Source organism: Myotis nattereri (assembly GCF_964212035.1).
Source record: "Myotis nattereri genome assembly, chromosome: 15".
Lineage (NCBI taxonomy): Eukaryota > Metazoa > Chordata > Mammalia > Chiroptera > Vespertilionidae > Myotis > Myotis nattereri.
The window spans coordinates 37,750,304-37,763,066 of record NC_138090.1 but is presented as its reverse complement, the minus strand read 5'-3'; the positions used below and the strand labels follow the sequence as shown (position 1 = coordinate 37,763,066).

The following is a 12,763-nucleotide window of genomic DNA, read 5'->3' as shown; positions in this document are numbered from 1 at the left end:
CAGTAACTTATTTGGTTGGTAATTCTATGAATGTAGTACATATGGAAAAGTTTCAGCTCATGAGCATCCTTTATTTGAAATAGCCTGAGTAGTAGATAAGTTACTTTGTGATATATTACTATGCCTTGAGACTTTCCTCCCCATAAATGCATATGATTCTGGTGCCATTATTAATCAGTGAGAGCAGTGTATTGGTCATAGGCTGACCAGTTATTGTTTTCCTCAACCTAGCAATTAAGGGATTGGCAAATAGCCCTGTCTAGATCAATAGAGCCAGAGGGTAAGTATTATTATGTGTAGTAAAAGAAATTGCAAAGTTTCAAGGATTTAGTAAGGTTACAAACTCATCAGCAGTTTTCTTTGCCATTACATGAGAAAAGCTTTTCCAAGACAAACAACACAGAGGAAAGTGGAGCTGAGAGACAGAAATGTGATGACATTGTTTGATCTCTTGGATCCAGTCATGTCTGAAGTCTATGCCATCTTTCACTTTTTCATTTTTGTGATCCAATACATTTCTTTCCCTTTTTTTTCTTTAGTTAATTTGAATTGGATTTTTGTCTTTTGGAATTAGAGTTCTGACACATATATTGTATGTTTTCTACTTATGTAAGAAAGCCTTGATTTAAAAAAATATATATCTTTTTATTGATTTCAGAGAGAAAGGGAGAGGGGGAGAGAGAGATTGAAACATCAATGATGAGAGAGAATCATTGATCAGCTGCCTCCTGCACGCCCCCTACTGGGGATCAAGCCTGCAACCTGGGCATGTGCTCTGACTGGGAATCAAACTGTGAACTCCTGGTTCATAGATTGGTGCTCAACCACTGAGTCACACTGGCTGGGTTTGATTTTTTTATATTACATAATTATTTATCCTAAGGAGAAACTCTGATATAACAAATATATCAAAGTTGAATACAAAGCAGTCATAAAATTGAGAGAATTACTTCATTTTATTAGTTGATAAAAATTAATTTTGTATTATTCTGTTTCACAATAGAGATGAATTTTTTTTTTACCAGTGCATTGTGTTTATTTTTATATTTACAGGCAAAGGACTATAACAGGATACTTCTTAGTTAAATGTACTTATAATATTGTAGAATTACTTTTCTTAAGGCAAAGCTGATGCAAGGAAACTATTTTTTTTAAAATAAAGTAATATAATGTCAATACACACAACAACATGGAAAATCTCATTATGCTAAATGAAAGAAGTCAAATACAAAGATTGCCTGCACTATGGTTTCATTTAGGGGAAATTATTGAAAAGGCAAAAAATTCACCTAGTGACACTCTTTATCAGGCTTTTGTATAAGGAATTAAAAACATTTGTGATAGTGACTCACCATGGGCCTTCAAAGAAAGAATGACTAGCTAAGAGAATAACGGATCCATTGGTTTAATGAATGACTCTTTTTTTTTTTTTTTTTTTGAGGGGAAAAATACCAAAATTTATTTTCAAACAGTCAGCATCAGCAGGTAAAACTACAAGGTTTTCTCTGTAGATCGTACATTCACAAGGCATAACAGTGAGAAAGCCTCTGGCATGTCCACTGTAACAATATCCACTTCACAGTGTAAACAGGTTCTAGTATTGTGTCCATTTACAATTTCAGAAGGAAAGGCACAACTTGGCAAAATAATATATATATTTTTTTATCCTGAAGTCAGCTGCAATAACTCAGAGACCATCTTTTGATACACGTTTTGATGTACATTTCCACATTGAGGGGAAAGACTCAGAAACCAGGGTCTTTCCTTCTTCTTCCTCATTAAACTATCAGAGCAAAGTTTCAGCATTTGCTTATTATATATGCAAGAAAAGGATTAAAAAAATCACAAAACATCCTGAAGGTCCAGCCGCTCCCACCAATACATCAACTCTTAGGCTTAAGACAGGGACTGGGAACACTTCCAGCGGTCATAAAATAGGAAAAGAGAAACTAAAGATACAAAAATAAAAAGTAAATGAGGTAGATAAATTAAAGCTTTCATACCCAGGACTCGCCTGTTCCAACTTTGTAACCTTCATGCAGTACTCACGGGGGAAAAGAATTTTCACAATTACTTGGTATAAGTCACATCAAAATTTTTATAAAAATTGGTATGTGAACCTCTTATTAGAAACATACCCTCCATGAGTTTCTTCAATAATGAAAGACTCATTTCTTCGCTAGAGTAGGCACTGGTGAACTAAATCAAGTCACCTGAGGTCCCCTGCTCAGGTGCCCACCTGTCCTGGTGTTCAGGAAGGTGGCATCTGGACGCAGGGAAGACATTGGCACTCTTAGGGCTCCAACTGAACTGTATTTCAACAAACAGCAACACACACATTGACTCCCAAGGGACTAAGATCATCCATTGGAGGGCATCCTACTCACTATCCCAAGGTTGAAGGAATTTTGTAATTCCACACCTTAGTTAATAATAAAAAGAAAGTACATTCAAAAAGGAAACAAAACAAAAGATGGGTGCAGGTTTGAGGGACATACAAAGCAGGCCACCAAGGACGACAGACCTAGTCCATTTACCCGCACACAGTCCCAGAAGCATGCAGCTCCCCCTCCCCAGTTAGGCTAAGCAGTTTCTTTCCCATCATGGTTTAGTAAGTTCCAACTTGAAACAGGGGACAATCTTTGGACATAGTTCCTCTAGCTTGTACAAAGTCTTCATATATACAGTTTGTCTCAAGTAACAAAGCCACTTTGCAAGACCTGCTTCTTCCAAAATTAAAAAAAAAAAATACTAGTCTGTATTTGTTTTAGTATGTGTGTGGTTTTGTTTTTTAGCAAAGCAGCATAGCAACATCGTGATTGTTGGACGTGCCTGAGGTTGTGGTCACAACTGTAAACATTTGCACATCAGTAAAAAAACAAACAGGAGGAGATTGGTTTTTATTTTTTTATATATTTTATTGATTTTTTACAGAGAGGAAGGGAGAGAGATAGAGAGCTAGAAACATCGATGAGAGAGAAACATCGATCAGCTGCCTCCTGCACATCCCCTACTGGGGATATGCCCGCAACCCAGGTACATGCCCTTGACCGGAATCGAACCTGGGACCTCTCAGTCCGCAGGCCGACGCTCTATCCACTGAGCCAAACCGGTTTCAGCAAGGAGATTGGTTTTTAAACAACAACAACGACAAAAACAAAAGATCCAGTTCAAGCAGTCACTCTGCATTTCTCCTTCACACGGGCTCTCCGGTCGCTTAGCTGATCGCAATCTTGTTTTCCTCCAGGAAGTGAGGGAACTGGTGTTTGGGGACGCTGTCAGCAGCACCCGGCTTTTCCAGGTCGCTGCTAACCGACTGGGAGCCATCGATCTTGGAGACAATGGTATTGCTGACAACGGAGCTGGCACCCAAGGACACCGGGAAAGTTGGGATGCCTCCGCTCTGGATCACTGAGATCGCGTTGGTCTTCATGGCCAGACCACCGTTGAGCATGGTGGTGTACTGGTTCCACACAACAGGGTCCATGTTCACTGAAGGGGCCATGATTTCCTTGGGAAGCACCTCTGGGACCCTCTTTGTGTCTGTTCTTAGAAGAGCCATGGTGTTCTCGATGGCCAGTTTCCTCCCGTGGCGCGCGGAGCTGTTATTGGCACCATGAGTCATATAGTGAACCTTCAAGTTGCCTTTGGTGGTGAAAGCTCGCCCACATATGTTACTCACGAAAGGCTTCTCCCCAGTGTGAGTCCACTCATGAATCTGGAGGGCGCTGACTGACGAGAAGTTCTTCCCGCACCGTGTGCAGGCGTGTTGCTTGCCCTGGTGGCCTGGCTGGGCCGCCAGCAAAGGTGCCATGCCTGGGGACATGGTCGCGCGTCCAAATGCACCAGGAACTTCCACTTTGACATAGGTTGGCTGGGCTCAGACAAATGCTGCTCCAACACTTGTGCCTGTAGAGGGTGGCCTCGTCTTTGGGTTTGACATCCACCGGGGACACGTTGGGTGGCTTCCCTTTCCCTTTCTTAGACGGATCTAACGCCATCGTGGAGAAAGGGCTCTGGAAGAACACAGAGCTTGGGGTCGGGGGTAGCAAAGCACCGGGGATGCGGTTTGGGAGCACCCTTGTCCCATCCAGCCTCAGGGCGAAGGACAGCAGCCCGGGGGACACCGAGCTGGTGGTGGAAGGGATGCTGGTGTGAGGTAGCTTGGCTTGTTTCAAGGTGTCCAGGGACAGACCTTGGCTTCCGGTTTCTGGCTGAGCAAAGCCACGGCTGCAAAGACCTACTGGGACACGTGGCTGCCTAAGGTCTTCAGGGTGTCAGCTCCCGCTGCGCCAGAGTGGAGGGCATGGGCAGCCCACATGTTCTCCTGGACTCGGAACTGCTCGGTGAGCTGGATCTGCTGTAGCTGCTGCTGCTGCAGACACAGGATCTGCTCCAGGACCCACGGGATGCTGTTAGCACCGGGCAGGGGGGCGGGCAGCGTGAACGCGCTCTGCTGATTCACTGCCACCTTGGTGCCCCGTAGTGCTTGAAGAGTGACGTTAGTGTTGGCCACTTTGCCTTTGGGTAAATAGCTTAAGTCCTGGGCTGTGGGTGGCAGGGTGCCGGGGTCCAACCCCAGCAGGTCCAGGGGTCCCCAAAGGTGTGGATGGAGTCGGCGAAGAAGGAATGACACAGAGACAGCGTTCAGTTGATCAGCAGCCTAGCCAGGATCTCTAGCCAGGATCTCCAGCCAAGTTCTGGTCTGGATTTCCAGCGAAGTTCTGCTTAGGATCTCCAGCCAGGTTCTGTGTCCATGGTCTCTTGCTAGGTTCTCCAGCCAGGTTCTCCAGGTTCTCCAGCCAGGTTCTGTAGCCATGTTCCCTCGCTAGGTTCTCCAGCCAGGTTCTGTCCAGGTTCTCCAGCCAGGTTCAGTCACCAGGTTCTAGTCAGGTTCTCTTGCCAATTTCTGTAGTCAGGTTCAGTCCAGGATCTTTTGCCATGTTCTCTTGCTAGGTTCTGTCTCTAGGTTCTGAGGCCAGTTTCTGTCCAGGATCTTTTGCCATGTTCTCTCCAGCGAAATTCTGTCTCTAGAGAACGTTCTGTGTAGGTTCTGTGCCAATTTCTGTCTCTCCTCGTTCTGTCTTCTTACATCTGTATTTATACCAGTTGATTCCAATCCTATCAATCTCTATTTCAAAAGTTAGGGTGTTTCTTATCTCCATTCCAGGGAGTAAAGATTATGTAGCTTAAGCATGATTGTTCATAGTTAAAGTGATTAATTACCCGCCTGGCACTTAGTTGAGGGGTTTTATTCCCTCCCTAACTTCAGGGGAAAATCCCTACCTGGGGAAACAATCTTTCTCAGAGAGGAGACCTTGGTTAAAACACATAGTGCCAAGAAGGTGAGCAAACATTTTAAGAACAGTATGCCATATATTCCAGGTCCTTTGAAACAGCAAGGATGGACCAGCTCCCGGCAGCAGGGCGGGCTCTGTCTTTAAGTACAGGTCAGACTCCCCGCCTGGCTTCTCCTTCAAGTCCCCTGAGCTGCTGCCATTCTCCCTGACTGTCCTTAATGCTTGGACTGCGTGGCTGGTGGCTCAGCCCAGCCCCGGAGATGTCTTCGGAAGGCATCGGCTCCTCACTGTTGTTCATGATGAGGACAGGTGGGTGTTTAGTGCAATTTTTCTTAAGTTCTAAGAACTCAGAGACGCTGAGAACTCTCCGCAGCATTTCTCACAGATGTGAGTCTCCTCCTGACGAGGCCTCTTTACTGCCGCTCGGTCCCCATTCATGTCATCACCAGTCCCGGGGTAGTTCACTGAAGCACCCAGCTCCCCCGCCGCTGGTGCCGCTGTGGCCACGAACCCCGGTGCCGGCTGGGGTGGCGGGTGCGCGCCGTGGTCCTCGTGGTCCTTCTCCGGGTGGATGTGCTGGGGCTTCGCCTGCTTGCGCCTCGTCTTGGTGCGAGCATGGGGGTGCCAGCAGCGCCACGGCGACTCGCCTGCTCCACTGCCAGTTCCTGGTGTGGGGAAATTTACCCCCCTCTAATGAATGACTGTTCATCTTATAGGAATTATTTGATATTCTGCTCTCAGTGTGGGTTTAAACCTATTTTGTGATAGAATATAATAAGACAGAATTGCAAATGAAGTCTTTTATGAGTGGGCTGTAAACTTCCTTTAAGAAATTTATAGAGTCCCAGCAATCGAAACCTGAGAAACACTACAGTACAGAAGACTGGGATCTTAAGCCAGCCAAAGGAACACTTCACTTTTTCATTTTTATTTTTCTAATTTTTTTATTACTTTATCTCTTTTTTTTTACTTTTTTCTTTGTTTTCCTGTTTTTACTTGTTGCTTTATTTTCTTTCTTTTCACATTATTTTTCCATCACTCTATTTTATTTTTATTTGCTATTTTATGCCATTTTTGAAATCAATTTTTGTAAATTTATTATTATTTTTTTCTCGTTCTCTTTCCTCTTATCCACCCATACCCTTTCTACTTCCTCTATACTGAACTGAGATCCTCCCATATTCATCCAACTCTTAACCTTATCTTCTATATATAAGCTCAGCATCTACAGATTCTGCCCCCAACCTCTTTGCTGGGGGTTTGGTATTTGTATTTTATTTCTATTTCTATTTTATTTATTTATTTATTTATTTATTTATTTATTTATTATTATTGTTTGTTTGTTTGTTTTATTTGTTTGTTTATGTACTGGTTCTGTGGTGTTTCCAGCCATATATATATATATATATATATATATATATATTCTCCTTTTCTCCCTTTTTCTTTTCTCTCTTATCTTTTTTGCTCTCTTCAATATCATTTATCCTCTCTTTTCTCACCCCTAAGTCTTTTTTCTCAGGTGGTCACTTATAGTGGGGTTATTATTGTCGTGAGTACATTCGTGCTTTGGTCCCTTTGTGTTGTGTCTTGTCAAGGTGAATTTTATCCTGTCTGGCCAGGTGCTAAAGAGTGAGCCTCATAACCAGACACCTGGAGAGGAAACTCCATCCACAAATGGGTCAATAACACCCCAGACCTAACTACAGAGGCAGGAAGAAGGCGGCAGTGAGGGAGAGAGCATGGGTCAGTGAGGGACCAAAAGAGGAGTGTGTGGTCATGTGGGATGTGTGTGTGTGTATGTGAGTGAGGCACAGATAGATCCTGCCGGACCTTTGGGGTCAGGCTAAATGGGCTCGCCTAACTAGGCAGCCTCTGCTACCATGTAAGCAGTTCCAGGAGGTCGGCTCGTCCTCAGAAGCCTAGTGTTTTTAAGGGGAGAGCTGCTGTAACTGGGAGCCAGGCCTCACCCCCACCCAGAGTGCCCTCAGATAACACCTGGGACTCTACAGACACCCCTGCCAGGGACCTGCTACCTTGGCTGTGGTCCCATGGTCAACAAGTCTCCAGCCACCCTGGGCGCAGGCTCCTGTGAGTTCTGAAGCGTGTTCCCCTCTGACCGGCCCAAAGCCTTAGCCTGGGGCACTGCAACCACGCAAGCAGCAGACACGTGAGCAGCCCTCTCCTGTCCAAGGAGGAGCAGCCCTGCGAGCAGCCTACCCCAGGCCTAAGAGCAGAAGCCTCACGTGGCCTGCCCCTGTCCAAGGAGCAACAGCTATCAGCTGTGTGAGTGGCCCGCTCCCTTGTCCGAGGAGCAGCAACCACGTGAGCAGCCTGCCCCGTCTGAGGAGCGGCAGCCCCACACAGCCCACCCCCATCCAAGGAGAGCAGCTGCACAGCCCACACCCTCCTCCTGTCTGAGGAGCAGTAGGTGTGTGAGAAACCTGCCCCCATCCAAGGAGCAGCAGCTGCATGAGTAGCCTGCCCCCATACGAGGAGCAGCAGTGGTGTGAGCAGCCCATACCCATATGAGGAATAGCATCACCACAAGCAGCCTGCTCTCATTCAAGGATCAGTAGCTGCCCAAGAAGCCTCCCCCAGTCCAAGGAGCAGCAGCGACACAAGCAGAGCATCTATGTCTGAGGAGTGTCAGCCCTGCGCAGTCCACACTGGTCCGAGGAGCCACAGACACTCGCAGCCTGCACCGGTCTGATGAGCAGCAGCTGGGTGAGTGGCCTACCCCCATCCGAGGAGCATCAGACACACATGCGGCTCGTTCCCACCCAAAGAGAAGCAGCCACACAAGCAGACAGCCACCATACAAGGAGTAGCAGCCTCACATGCAGCTCACTCCAGCCTGAGGGGCAGCAGCCCCCCGAGCAGCTTGCCCCTGTCCGAGGAGTAGCAGCCACATGAACAGACAGACCAACCACATCTGAGGAGCAGCAGCCCTGCACCACCCACACTGGTCCAAGGAGCAGCAGCCACACGCAGTCTGCACCTGTCTGACGAGCAGTAGCCATGTAAGCAACCTGCCCCTGTCCAAAGAGCGGCAGTCTCACGAGCAGCCCATCCCATCTGAGGAACAGCAGCAGTGTGCAGCCAGCCCTGATCCAAGGAGCAGAAACCATGTGAGCAGTCCACGCCCATCCGAGGAGCAGAAGCCATGTGAACAGCCCACCCCTGTCCAAGAAACAGCAGCTGTGCAAGCCGCCTCACCTACCAGCCGGAGGAGACACTCCTGTGAACAGCACCCACCAGAGGAGCTGCTGCCAACTGAGGAGCAGCCACTACTGCGACCACTTGAGGAGCAACTGCAGCCTGAGGAACCACTGCCACCCAAAGAGCAGCCTCTGCACGAATCAACATCTAGATCAGTCGGTGAGACCAAACATGGGTAGACTAAGAAACCCCCAAAGGAAAGAAAAAGAGGAGCGCCAGAAAAGCTGCTAAGTGAAACAGAGGCATGCAATATGTTAGAAAAAGAATTCAGAATAAGGGTCCTAGAGTGCATAAACAGGATAGAGGGAAAAAAAATCAACAACTTATGTTAGAATCAAGAAGAAATGGATGAAAAAATCAATAACTTATGTAAGAATCAAGAAGAAATGAAGAGTGACATAGCTGCAATAAAGAACACCATGGAAAGTTTCAATAGTAGACTAGGAGAAGCGGAGGACCAAATTAGTGAATTAGGAGACAGGGAAGCAAAACACACCCAAACTGAACTGCAATTGGAGAAAAAAATTAAAAGACAGGAGTAGACCTAAGGGAGATATGGGACAACATGAAACAAAGCAACATATGGATAATAGAGGAGCCAGAAAAACAGGAAGAGGAACAAGGGTTAGAAAATCTATTTGAAGAAATAATGTCAGAAAACTTCCCTGTAGTGGGTATGAAAAAAGTCACACAAGCACAGAGAGTCCCAAACAAGATGAAACCCAAAGACCCACGCCAAAACACATCATAATTACCATGGCAAATGTTCAGGACAAAGAGAGAATCTTAAAGGCTGCAAGAGAGAAACGAAAAGTTACATACAAGGGATCTCGCATTAGATCATCAATGATTTCTCAACAGAAACACATCAGGCCAGAAAAAAATGGACAGAAATTTACAAAGTGATGAAAGGCAAGAGACTCAATTCAAGAATACTCTATCCAGCAAGGCTATCGTTCAAAATTGAAGGGGAAATAAGAAGCCTCACAGACAAAAAAAAAAAAAAAGGCTAAGGTAGTTTATCACCACCAAGCCAGCATTTCAAGAAATGCTAAAGGGACTGGTGTAAAAAGAAGAACTAAAAAGTCCAGAAAGAAAACAGCCACAAAAAAATAATAGAAATGGCTACAAACAATTACCTTTCAATAATAACTTTAAATGTAAATGAACTAAATGCTCCAATCAAAAGACATTGAGTGCCTGAATGGATAAAAAAACATGATCCATGTTTTGCTGTCTACAAGAGACCCACCTCAGAATAAGGGACTCACACAGATTGAAAGTGAAGGGATGGAAAAATATCTTTCAGGCAAATGGAAATGAAAAAAAATATGGGGTAGTAATACTTATATCTGATAAAATAGACCTCAAAGTGAAGGTCATAACAAGAGATAGGGAAGGCCACTTCATCATACTAAAGAATCGATACAAAAAGAGGATATAACCCTGATAAACATATATGCACCCAATGCAGGAGCACCCAAATACATAAAAATACACCTGGAAGACATCAAGGGAGATATCTACAACAATACAATCATAGTAGGGACTTTAATACACCACTGACATCACTGCATAAATCCTCTAGACAAAATCAGCAAAGAAATAGCAATTCTAAAAGACTCACTAGATCAGATGGACTAATTGACATCTTCAGAACATTTCACCCCAAAGCCACAGAACATATGTTCTTCTCAAGTGCACATGGGACATTTTCAAAATTGACCACATATTGGGTCACAAGCAAAGTCTCCCCAAATTCAAGAAGATTGAAATAATACGAAGTATCTTCTCAGAAAACAATGGCATAATATTAGAAATAAACTACAATAAAAACAATCCCAAACACTCAAATACTTGGAACCTGAGGAGCTCGTTATTAAATATTGATTGGGTTACCAATGACATCAAAGAAGAAATTTAAAAAATCCTGGAAACTAATGACAATGAAAACAACAATCCAAAACCTATGGAACACAATGAAAGCAGTCCTGAGAGGGAAGTTTATGGCTCTACAGGCCTACTAAAAAAAATAAGAAAAAATGATAGTAAATCATTTAACTCTACAACTCAAAGAATTAGAAAGAGAGCAACAAGAAAATCCCAGAGTGAGAAGAAGAAAGGAGATAATAAAGATCAGAGCAGAAATAAATGACATAGAGACCAAAAAAAACCCAACAAACAATACATAAGATCAATGAAACCAAGAGCTGGTTCTTTGCAAGGATAACAAGATTGATAAACCTCTAGCCAGGTTCACCAAGAAGCAAAGAAAGAGGACCCAAATAAGCAAAATTAGAAATGATAGAGGCAAAATAACAACAGACCCCACAGAAATACAAATGATTGTTAAAAAATACTATGAACAACTCTACTCCAACAAAATAGACAACCTGGAGGAAATGGACATAATCCTAGAAAAAATACAACCGTCCAAAACTCAATCAGGAAGAATCTAAAAATCTCAATTGGCCAATAACTATGGAAGAAATTGAAGCAGTCATCAAAAAGCTCCCAGCAAACAAAAGCCCAGGGCCAGATGGCATCACAGGGTAGTTTTACCAAACATTCAAGGAAGAAATAAAACCTATCCTCCTCAGACTATTCCAAAATATTCAGGAGGAATGAACACTTCCAACCTCATTCTATGAAGCCAGGATCACCCTAATACCAAAATCAGATAAAGACAACACAATGAAAGGGAATTACAGGCCAAAATCTATCCCTCATGAACATAGATGCCAAAATCCTCAAGAAAATCTTTGCAAATACGATCCGGCACTATATCAGAAAGATCATACACCATGACCATGCAGGATTTATCCCAGGGATGCAAGGATGGTATAATATCCGCAAATCAATAATCGTGATACATCACATAAACAAATTGAGAGTAAAAACCACATAGTCATATCAATTGATGAAGAAAAAGTATTTGACAAAATCCAACACCCATTTTTGATAAAAAAAAAATCCCAGCAAGGTGGGAATAGAAGGATCATACCTCAACATAATAAAAGCCATATATGACAAACCCACAGTCAACATCATACTCAATGGGTAAAAACTAAAACCATTTCTGTTAAGAACAGGGACAAGACAGGGATGTCCCCTTTCACCAGTGTGTTTTCACCACTCATGTACGACATACTACTGGAAGTATTAGCCATTGCGATTAGACAAGAAGAAGAAATAAAAGGCATCCAAATTGGAAAAGAAGAAGTAAAACTGTCCTTATTTGCAGATGAGATGATATTGTACATAAAAAACCCTAAAGACTCCATCAAAAAACTATTAGACTTAACAAATGAATTCGGCAATGTAACAAGATATAAAATTAATGCCAAGAAACTATGGAATTTCTATACACCAATAGTGCACTTACAGAAAGAGAGACTAAAAAAGCAATCCCATTTACAGACTCCCAACAGCAGACCAGAGGAGCGCAAGAATCAAGGCAAAGATTTGAAATGCGAAGAAGCAAAAAACACCCAACCAGAAAAGCAAAATGAAAAAAGAATCCAAAAATACGAAGATAATGTAAGGAGCCTCTGGGACAGCTTCAAGCGTACCAACATCAGAATTATAGGGGTGCCAGAAGATGAGAGAGACCAAGATATTGAAAACGTATTTGAAGAAATAATGACAGAAAACTTCCCCTACCTGGTGAAAGAAATAGACTTACAAGTCCAGGAAGCACAGAGAACCCCAAACAAAAGGAATCCAAAGAGGACCACACCAAGACACATCATAATTAAAATGCCAAGAGCAAAAGACAAAGAGAGAATCTTAAAAGCAGCAAGAGAAAGAAACTCAGTTACTTACAAGGGAATATCCATACGACTGTCAGCTGATTTCTCAACCCAAACTTTGCAGGCCAGAAGGGAGTGGCAAGAAATATTCAAAATGATGAATGCCAAGAACCTACAACCAAGATTACTTTATCCAGCAAAGCTATCATTCAGAATTGAAGGTCAGATAAAGAGCTTCACAGATAAGGAAAAGCTAAAGGAGTTCATCACCACCAAACCAGTATTATATGAAATGCTGAAAGGTATCCTTTAAGAAGAGGAAGAAGAAGAAAAAGGTAAAGATACAAATTATGAACAACAAATATGCATCTATCAACAAGTGAATCTAAGAATCAAGTGAATAAATAATCTGATGAACAGAATGAACTGGTGATTATAATAGAATCAGGGACATAGAAAGGGAATGGACTCACTATTCTTGGTGGGGAAAGG

The 12,763-nt window shown here is 43.4% G+C and overlaps 1 pseudogene across 1 annotated transcript; it reads right to left on the bottom strand.

The window, feature by feature from the left end:
* Positions 1 to 3,217: 3,217 nt before the first annotated feature.
* LOC308531459 (sal-like protein 4) lies at positions 3,218 to 11,689 on the bottom strand (annotated as a pseudogene). The gene is made up of 3 exons: positions 11,671 to 11,689; positions 5,411 to 5,965; positions 3,218 to 4,548 (listed from the first exon to the last, which is right to left on the bottom strand). The product of its transcript is annotated as a sal-like protein 4 (transcript).
* Positions 11,690 to 12,763: the final 1,074 nt, after the last annotated feature.